At 41.5% G+C, this 10,173-nt stretch overlaps 1 protein-coding gene across 1 annotated transcript in view; it reads right to left on the reverse strand.

Annotated features, from left to right (window-relative positions):
- The window catches only part of GPR55 (G protein-coupled receptor 55), a 63,527-nt gene extending 55,870 nt beyond the window's left edge, over positions 1-7,657 (reverse strand). Inside the window, exon 1 of the mRNA XM_081585597.1 lies at positions 7,418-7,657. The gene's annotated coding sequence lies outside the window, so the exon portion shown is untranslated. The remainder of the gene's footprint in view (positions 1-7,417) is intronic.
- Between the last annotated feature and the right edge of the window lie 2,516 nt (positions 7,658-10,173).

Here is a 10,173-nt window from a genome sequence, read left to right on the forward strand (position 1 = left end):
GAGCCCAGGGCTGTGGGCAGAGTAGCCTTGAGAAGCTGGAAAAGTCAAGTAAAGAGGTTGTCCCTGGAGCCTCCAAAAGGAATGCAGTCCTGCCAGTCTCTTGCGTTCAGCCCAGTGAGACGACCTGTGTTGGACTTCTAGCCTACAGAACTGCAAGATAATCAGTGTGTGTTGCTAGGAATTCTCTGGTGGTCCAGTGGCAAGGACTGAGCATTCTCATTGCTGGGCTCCCAGTTCGATCCCTGATCAGGGAACTAAGATTCCACAAGCCATGTGATGTGGCAAAAAAAAAAAAAAAAAAAAAAAAGTGTGCTGCTTTAAACCACTCAATCCATGGTCATTTGTTACAGCTGCCACAGAAAGCTAATATAGCTTCCAGATAGCATAGGGAAAAGAGAACCTGTGCACAACCTGGGTCCCTGGGGTTGTAATAGGGCATTAAGGGGCAGGATTAGCCAGGAAAACCTAGAGGCTGGACACCTCCAGGATACATATACTCAGAACAGACCTCATCAAAGACCACGAGCCTGGAAAGTGTGAATCTGTGCACAACAAGGAAGAGCAGGCTGGCAGTCCCCCAGGTCTCCTGGAACCACTTGCAGCTGTTCAGTCACTCAGTCATGTACGACTCTTTGCGACCCCATGGACTGCAGCACTCCAGGCTTCCCTGTCCTTCACCATCTCCTGGAGCTTGCTCAGACTCATGTCTGTTGAGTCAGTGATGCCATCCAGCCATCTCTCATCCTCCGTCATCCCCTTCTCCTCTTGCTCTCAACCTTTCCCAGCATCAGGGTCTTTTCCAATGAGTTGGCTCTTCGCATCAGGTGGCCAAAGTACTGGAGCTTCAGCTTCAACATCAGTCCTTCCAATGAATATTGAGGGTTGATTTCCTTTAGCATTGACTGGTTTGATCACTCAATACATGGTCTTTTGTTACAGCAGCCACAGGAAACTAACAGCTTCCAGACACTATCCAGACAATTTATTGTTGGTAATAGTCTGCACAGCCTGAGTCCCGGGGATTGTAATAGGGCATAAAGAGGCGGGGTTAGCCAGGAACCGGGGAGGCCGGAAACATCCAGGATACAGATACTCAGAACAGACCTCATCAAAGACCATGAGCTTGGAAAGTGTGAATCCGCACACAACCAGGAAGAGCAGGTTGGCAGTCCCCCAGGCCTCCTGGAACCACTTCCCCCCGGGGAATTCCCAGCACAGGTCCTTGGTCTTGGAGGCTATTGGGTGGGTTGGACATGACTTAGCGACTGAACAACAAGAACAGGGAGTGTGCTCACATTAGCCAAGCTTATTCTGAGAACCACGGCTCCTGAGGTAGCAGGCCACTACACTAGCTTCAGATTATCTGGACCCCATCTCTCTTGAACCAAGATACCCCGGAAGCCAAATCATAACCAGAAGGCTTCTAAGCAAATTCTGTGAGTCAAATGTTTCACAGCCCCTGCTCACAGCCCCACAGTCGCATGCACAGTAGCTGCCCCTCACACCAGGTGGGCTGTGTGTGTCCTCGGGCTTGGTCCCCTCAACCCTACCCCCTGACAGTGTTGCTGGCACTGCCAAGGCCTCAGCCTTCAGCCTTAACAGTTCTTTTCCAGTGTTTCTGCAGTGACAACCCAAGCCCTTGTTCTGGCTCAGGAGCCCTTTGGACTTGGCTTAATTCCCTCATGGTCCATTATCTACTGATTTTACAACTTAGCTTTCACAGGAATTCTCTGGTGGTCCATTGATTAGGACTTCACGCTTTTACTGCCAAGTAAAAGTGTTAGTTGCTCAGTCATGTCTGACTCTTTGTGAACCCATGGGCTGTAGCCCACCAGGCTCCTCCATCCATGGGATTCTCCAGGCAAAAACGCTGGAGTGGGTTGCCATTCCCTTCTCCAGGGCATCTTCCTGGCCCAGGGATCAAACCTGAGTCTCCTGCATTGCAGGCAGATTCTTTACCATCTGAGCCACCAGCAAAGCCCACTGCCAAGGGCCTGGGTTTGATCCCTGGTTGGAGAACTAAGATCCCCTAAGCCATGAGATGCAGCATACCCCTGGGTATGAGGAGCTAGGCGACTGCAGTCTGCTGGGCTAGAGATGAGAACCCAAAGCCTGCCTCCCAGATGGATACCCAGAGCCATCTTAGGGTCCAGGCTAGCAACAGGTGCACCCCCTAGCTCCAAGGATTTTTTGTCAATTAAATTGAAGTAAATTGAAGGAACAAAACTTAGCTTTCAGATAACAGTTTTGTCTTCTTTCCACATCATTGGCAGAAGCTTCCTGATAGTTTCTATGCACAGACAACATCTCTCAACCTGTTTGTTCTTGAGACCAAAAAAAAATCCTTGGAGATAGGGGTGCATCTGTGGCTAGCCTGGACCCTAAGATGGCTCTGGGTATCTTCTGGGAGGCAGGCTTTGGGGTCTCATCTCCATCCCAGCAGACTGCAGTCACCTAGCTCCTCATATCCAGGGGGCCCCTACTCTGTCCATTTGGAAGCATCTTTAGCTTGAAGACCAGCTACTCCCTGTCCATTGAACTCTCAAAATCTGTAAACTTAATATTTTGTGTAGCTTCTGGGGCTCTTTGTGTCATATTTGAGATCCTTCCCAACTTCTGGACAGAAAGACAGCCATGAGATCTCCCCCACACCACCTTTCACCACTAAGCAGCTGTCTGACCTTTAGTGAAGTACCTAACTCCTCTAAGCCTCATTCTCTCATCCCACGAGCATTTACTGAGCACAACCTAAGTGCCAGTGGCTTAGGAAAGTTCTTAGACATAGAGCAGTAGACAAAATAAAAAAAAACAAAAAGTCCCTGTCCTCAGGAGCTTGCATTCTAGTGGGAAGAGACTAGTAGTAGTAGTAGTATACGTGCTCAGTCATGTCTGACTCTTTGTAACCCCTTGGACTGTAGCCCACCAGGCTCCTCTGTCCATGGGATTTTCCAGGCAAAAATACTGGAGTGGATTACCATTTCCTCCTCCAGAGGATCTTCCCAACCCAGGGATCGAAACCACATCTCTTGTGTCTCCTGCATTGGCAGGCAGATTCTTTACCACTGTGCCACCAGGGAAGCCTGGGAAGAGACAGTAAACAAATAACATACCTCAAATGTCAGCTGGTGACAGGTGCCAATGAGAAAGTTAAGGCAGGGAAGTGGAGTTGGATGCACAAGGACAGGGTTGAAATTTGAAATCCAGTGACCAGAAAAGTCTCAGTATGGACTGAAAAGGTGATCAAAGGCCTGAGAAGATGACTTTGTTTCCTTGTTTGTAACATGAGCTTGAGCTAAGTTACTTCAATCATATCTGACTCTATGTGACCCTGTGGACGGTAGCCTGTCAGGCTCAGTCCCTGTGAATTCTCCAGGCAAGAATACTGGAGTGGGTTGCCATGCCCTCTTCCAGGGGATCTTCCTGACCAAGAGATCAAACCCATGTCTCTTAGGTCTCCTGCATTGACAGGTGGGGTTTTTTTTTTTAACACTAGCACCACCTGGGAAGCCCATGGGAATGATAATAAAGTATTTAGATCATCAAATTGTGAGCATTAAATGAGTTAATCCATACAAAGCACTTAGATTCCTGTCTGGCCCATTGTAAGTGCTTAACGTTGACTATTATTATAATCATTACTTTAATAAATGCTTTTTTGAAGAATTTATGTTTTTCAAGCATCCAATTTAGTTTGTGATGAGAATTCAAAGACAGCAAATGTGATATGCATACCATTACACTCTTTCAAAAAATCACAACAGAGACATCATTAATCAATTACTGCCCTCTTCTCCCTAAATCAGGAATCTTTCTTAGCACAGACCTCTGTGTAGTCCACATCAAATAATTGGTATCGGCAGGTGAAGAGAAACTTATGGGCCATCCCCTGATGCAATTGCAAATTAGTTACGATTTCATTTTTTGAAATTCCCCCACTATTTTTGGGCTTCCCAGACGGCGCTAGTGTTAAAGAATCCACCTGCCAATGCAGGAGATGCAAGAGACTCAGGTTCAATCGCTGGTTCAATCCCTGGATTGAGAAGATCCCATGGAGGAGAGCATGGCAACCCACTTCAGTACTCTTGCCTGGAGAATCCCATGGACAGAGGAGCTCGGCAGGCTACAGTCCATAGGGTAGCAAAGAGTCAAAGCAACTTAGCATGCATACACACGCACGACTATTCTTATCCATTTACCATGTGACAGTAATTTCCTCTGTCCCCAAGAGCTGGCACCCCAACTCATTTATCTTCTTTGTGCAATAATAATCTCCACGTGCTTTGAGAGGCAAAGAAAAGACTAGCTCACAGTCCACTACTGAAATTATATAAAAACGATTCAAACCACACTGCACTGGAAGTTGATTACTTGTTATTTCTTTGGGGATCACCTGGTAAAAATATTTTAACATTCTACTTTCTATGTTTCCCTGATGTGATGACAGGTCTCAGTTCTTGTCATGAGCACATGTGACAATGGATCAGATGTTTTTAGAAAAGAAAGTGGTTTTCATACAGACTCCTGTTCTCCCTAGAAAACTGTGAAGTCCCCAAACCAAAACACAGGGTCTTTCTCACTGTACTTTCTCTTGGGCTTGTTCAAGACAGTCCTATCTAAATTTAGTACCACATTAGTAGTATCACTACTCATGGGCCTGTTAAATGTCAGATCAGTGGAAATTTTCTTACAGCTATAAAGCAAAACCGAATACAAAGCAAGCATAAGAGAATGAGTATACATCCCCTTGGTAGTCCAGATGTTCATAAAGGAGGCATATATTAAAATGCAGCCAGAAAAAGATTATGCCAGTGTGTTTAAGCCAGAAGATCTCTAATTCTCCTCACAAGGGAGTCCCAGTGTCCAGGCTGGTGGGAGCTCGTGTTCTAGCATTCGTCTGAAAGCTGGGTTTTATGTCAATTTTTATTTCTTAAAAGATCAAACTTGCAGAAAAGTTGAAAGACAAATAATTACCCATTTACCCTTTAACAATTATATATATATAATATGTATCTATTTGTGTGTGTGTGTATATATATATATATATATATATATACACATACATACATATATGGGCTTCCCTGATGGCTCAGATAGTAAAGAATCTGTCTGCAATGCAGGAGACCTGGGTTCAATCACCAGGTTGGGAGGTCCTCTGGGGAAGGGAATGGCTACCCATTACAGTATTCTTGCCTGGAGAATTCCATGGACAGTGGAGCCTGGCAGGCTACAGTCCATGAGGCCACAAAGAGTTGGAGCAACTGAGCAACTCACACACACACACACGCACACACACACACACACACACACATATAGACACATAAACACATATTTGTACATATACACAACTTTTGGCTGAACCACTTGAAAGTAAGTTGCAAACATAAGGTCACTTTTACCCCTAAATATTTCACCTGCATCTATTAAAAGAGGATATTCTCTTATATAACTATGATACCATCATCACACTTAAGAAATTTAACATGGACACAATTTTCTCTAATCCACATTTCTTATTCAAACTTTCCCAATCATTTCCAAAATGTTTTTGTATCTAGTTTTTAAAAATTATTATCCTACATCCATTCAAGTTTCTCACATTGCATTCGACTATTTAATATATATTTTCATCTAAAGCTGTACCTTGACCTTTCTTGTCTTTCATGACACTGACATTTTTTAAGAGCCTTTTGGACTCTTCCCCAATTTTCCTAATCGCTTCCTTAGTATGTAATTCAGATTAACTATTTTTGGCAAGAATGTCTCTCCACTGTAATCAACAGATAATCTGTGAAGTGATATTCTGTACTATGCAACTATCCTGTAATCCACAGCCCTTTACCCAATGACTTTAGCATCTATTGATGATATTGATTGGATCAGTTATTACAGAGGTCTTGGCAAAATGGTGATCATCTAATTCTATCATTCTTTATTTATTAGCCAGCATTTTTCTGTGAAGACAAGCTGAAATATAGCTCTATCTGTGATAAATCACATTTAAAACAGCAGGAAATCTTCCACTGGAAGCACAATGGTGAATTCAACACACCGTTTCCTCAACACAACTCCACTTCCATTTTCTCACCCTCACCCTGCTTTCCCTCCAACTCCTCTACTTGCTGAAGACCTGTTTCCAGCTCTGTGTTAAGTATTTTAGACACATTGATCATTTAATTACTCCCAAGGAACCTCCCAGGTAGATGGTATTAGTTTTATTTTGCAGATGAGGAAACTGAAACACAGAAAAGCAATTTACCCAAAGGAAGTGATAGGACTGGGCTTTGAACTAAACATGTTGCCTGAAAAAGCTATGTTCCTGCTCATTCTCACTCCTAAACCATTGTTATCCTTTTTTGTATACATATATGACAATCACAGCAGTGGTAATCCTTGATTTTTGTTGATTCCTAGGGCACTCATCTTCCATTGCCCTGATTATTAGCAATGTGTAGTAAAAAGGCCAGAGCAATTGTACCAAAATAATGACCACGGGATTATGGGTCATTTTTAGTTTCCTCTTTGTGCTTAGCTCTATTTCCCAAGTTTTCTATAATGAACATCTTTGATGAGTTGGGCAAATTTCTAGCTGTCAAATTCATAAAAGCTCTTTCTGGGGGTCAGCTGTCCCGTTATAGAGCCAGGCTCATGGGGTGGACACATAGGTGCACGCAATGGCATATGTGCTAGTAAGTGGTCATTGAGCCCATTGACTCAGTCTACACCAAACCAACTGGTGGAAAGAATCCAGTTCAACTAAGGGTCCACTTTCCCAGAGTCCTAATCACAGACTGGCTTTATGCAAGACTGCAGGCAGATATCAAAGACAGAGAAGACTGAGCCTTGGACCTCAAATTGTATACAAAGTAACAGCAAGACAAGGAAACACACAAGAAACCATTTTTGAGAAGGACAAGATAAGAAATGTTTGGCAGCAGAATAAGAGCAGTGATCAGCCACCAAGGTCAGATGCAGGAGAGGTAACTTAGGTTTCAAGAAGTTTCTAGAAGAGAAGTCAGAATCACAGACCAGAAAGTCATTGCTCTTTATAAGATTCTAGACCTACCTAACTTTTTTATGTTTTTTATTTTTGTTGTTCCATATCTGTTTCTTTATAGTCTTCAGTGGCGGAGTGTTGGGGGGTGGGGAGGGCGGAATGCTTTTATAAAGGCAAAAAGAAGAATTAGTAGAGATTGAATCACAATGCAAAAACATGTACAACTCTGAATAACAAAAAGCCACCATAACACAGCTTTTACAGGTAAAGACTTGAAACTCTTTCCTCCATCCTCACATGAAAAAAACTGAACAACCTGAAAATCAACGACTTTTCTTGGATTCATTGGAGAACTGAGGTCACAGGATAAACCACAAAGCTGAAATCTGGAGATACCAGGGAAAGAAGAGACTCACAACTTACCAGGGGCAGAAGCTGCCACAGGAACCAGCAACTGGCAGGAACACAAATGATTTGATGAATTTCTGGAGGCTGAGTGTGGACCAGCTTGATAGTTAAAAACTGTTGGGATTCCGGTCTTGGGGAGGCCCCACACTTTCCTGGGGTTTACCTCTAGGAGCCCCACCAGTTTCCGCTGTGAAAGTAGGGAAAGAATCCACGTGCTTCAGGAAGGGGAGGAGAAAAGTAACCATTTTAAAATACACTCAGGGGGAATGTAACCACTTTGAAAGCCCGGAGCATTCTGTTCTTAAGAAAGATCTTCCATCAGGGAATACTGCTTTACCAGAGCATTTTCTGCCCTGGAAGAAGCTCAATGAGACAGCTCCAGCCTCCTCCAAACTTCTAGTCTCATATAAGAGGAAAGAAAGAAAAGCCAAGATATGCTTCTGAAGATCAAGTCTAGGAACTCAACACCACTGAGATTTAATCATAAGATTACAGAATATTTCCCTTCTCCCAATATCTTAGTATATTAATTTCCTAGGAGTGCCATAACAAAGTACCACAAATTGAGTAGTGTAAACAATGTACCTGGAAACTCAGACTTACATAAAGAAAGGAAAAATGTCAGAGAAGGAAAAAATAAAATTATTTTTCTTAATCTAAATTGAACTAATGGATAACCTTTCAGAGCAATGATAACAACAATACATTGGGTAGTTACAGCTTGTGGATAAGTAAAATGATTAACAGCAATATTATAAGAGACAGGAGAGAGGAACTGGGAACCCTCCATTATAAGCAACTCCACTACCAGTGAATTTATATAGTGCTAATTGAAAGTGGACTTAGATTTGTTGTAAATGTCTATTGCAATCTGTAGGACAACCACTGAGAGAAGTATAATTGAGGGACTTCTCTGGTGGAGGAGTGGCTAAAACTCCATGTACCCAAAGCAGGGAGCCCAGTTTTCATCCCTGGTCAGGGAAATAGATCCCAAATGCCACAACTAAAAAAGATTCCCTGTGCTGCAACAAATCCTGGCACAGCCAAATAAATGTTTTTTTTTTAAAAAAGAAGTATAATTGATACACTGAGAGGAGAGAAAATTAAATAATTTAAAATACTCAAAGCCAGAGAAGGTAGAAAAATAGCATAGGGTTTTAAAAAGAAACAAAGAACAAATGCAATGATTAGAAAACAATTAGAAACATGGCAGATATCAATACAATTTATCAATAATTATTTAAATGCAAATGGTCTAGATAGACCTATTAAAAGACAGAGGTGGTCATAGTGGACACAAAAGCAAGACCCAACTATATATTATCTAAAAAAAATTTTCAATATAAAGATACAGATAAATTAAAGCTAAAGAGATGGAAGCCTTTAAAAAGATGGAAATTCTGACATATGCTACAACAGGAATGAACTTTAAGGACAAGCTAAGTGAAACAGGCCAGTCACAAAAAGAGTTAAATATGGTAGCTGAGGATTTAACACTCTTCTATCCATAGTTGACAAATCCAGCAGACAAAAAAAAAAAATCAGTGAGCACTGTTACTGAATTCAACTCAATTGTTGAATTCAAAAGTTCAGTTCAACTGTTGAACTAAACAGCACTTCCCAACTAGATCTAATTGGCATTTATAGAATAATTCATCCAACAACAGCAGAATACATATTGTTTTCAAACTCACATGGAAAATTTACCAAAACAGATCACATTCTGGGCCATAAAACAGATCTAAAGAAGTTTAAAAGGATAGAAATTATGTAAGTTATGTTTTCAGACCATAATGGATTGAAACTAAAAGTTAATAGAATTGCTAAAAATTAACAGAAAGATGGCTGCAGAATCCCCAACTATTGAAGATTAAACAGCCTTTTTAAATGACATAGGAATCAAAGAAGTTGCAAAGAAAAAAATTATCTTGAAAATATTTTTAAATATTTTAAGTGAATATGAAAATAAAACATCAAAATTGGTGGGATGCAGCAAAAGCAGTGCTTCAAGGGGAATTTACAGCATTGAATGCATGTATTAGAAGAGGAAAAGGATCTAAAATTAATCATCTAAGCCTCCACCTGAAGAAACTACAGGAAAAAATGAGCAATATAAATCTAAAGTAAGCAAAAGAAAAAAATGATAAAAATTTGGAGCAGAAATCAATGAAATTGAAAACAGGAATTTGAGGATTCCTTGGCGATTCAGTAGAAAAGGACTCCATTCTTTCACTGCCAAGGACCTGGGTTCAAATCCTGGTCAGAGAACTAAGATCCCACATGCCACTTGACATGGCCAAAAAAAAAAAAAAAAACCTCAAGAAAATCAACAAAACCAAAAGCTTGTTTGGGAGGAAATATTTAATAAAACTGGTAAACTTCTAGCCAGGCTGACCAAAGAGAGAGGATAAAAATCGCTAATATTAGAAAAGAAAGAAGGACAGTCTCTAGTGATCCCATGCACATTAAAAGGATAATAAAGGAATATTATGAGCAGCTCTATGCCCACAAATTTGATAATTTAGGGAAATGGGCCAATTCCTTCAAAGGCACAATCTACCAAAACTGGCAGAAGGAGAAATAGAAAATCTGCATAGGTCTATTCCCTTTGACTGTGTGGATCACGATAAACTGTGGAAAATTCTGAAAGAGATAGGAATACCAGACTATCTGACCTGTCTCTTGAGAAACCTGTATGCAGGTCAGGAAGCAACAGTTAGAAGTGGACATGGAACAACAGACTGGTTCCAAATAGGAAAAGGAGTACGTCA

The sequence above is a fragment of the Giraffa tippelskirchi genome, chromosome 3, assembly GCF_054371585.1.
Source record: "Giraffa tippelskirchi isolate mGirTip1 chromosome 3, T2T-mGirTip1v1.2.pri, whole genome shotgun sequence".
Lineage (NCBI taxonomy): Eukaryota > Metazoa > Chordata > Mammalia > Artiodactyla > Giraffidae > Giraffa > Giraffa tippelskirchi.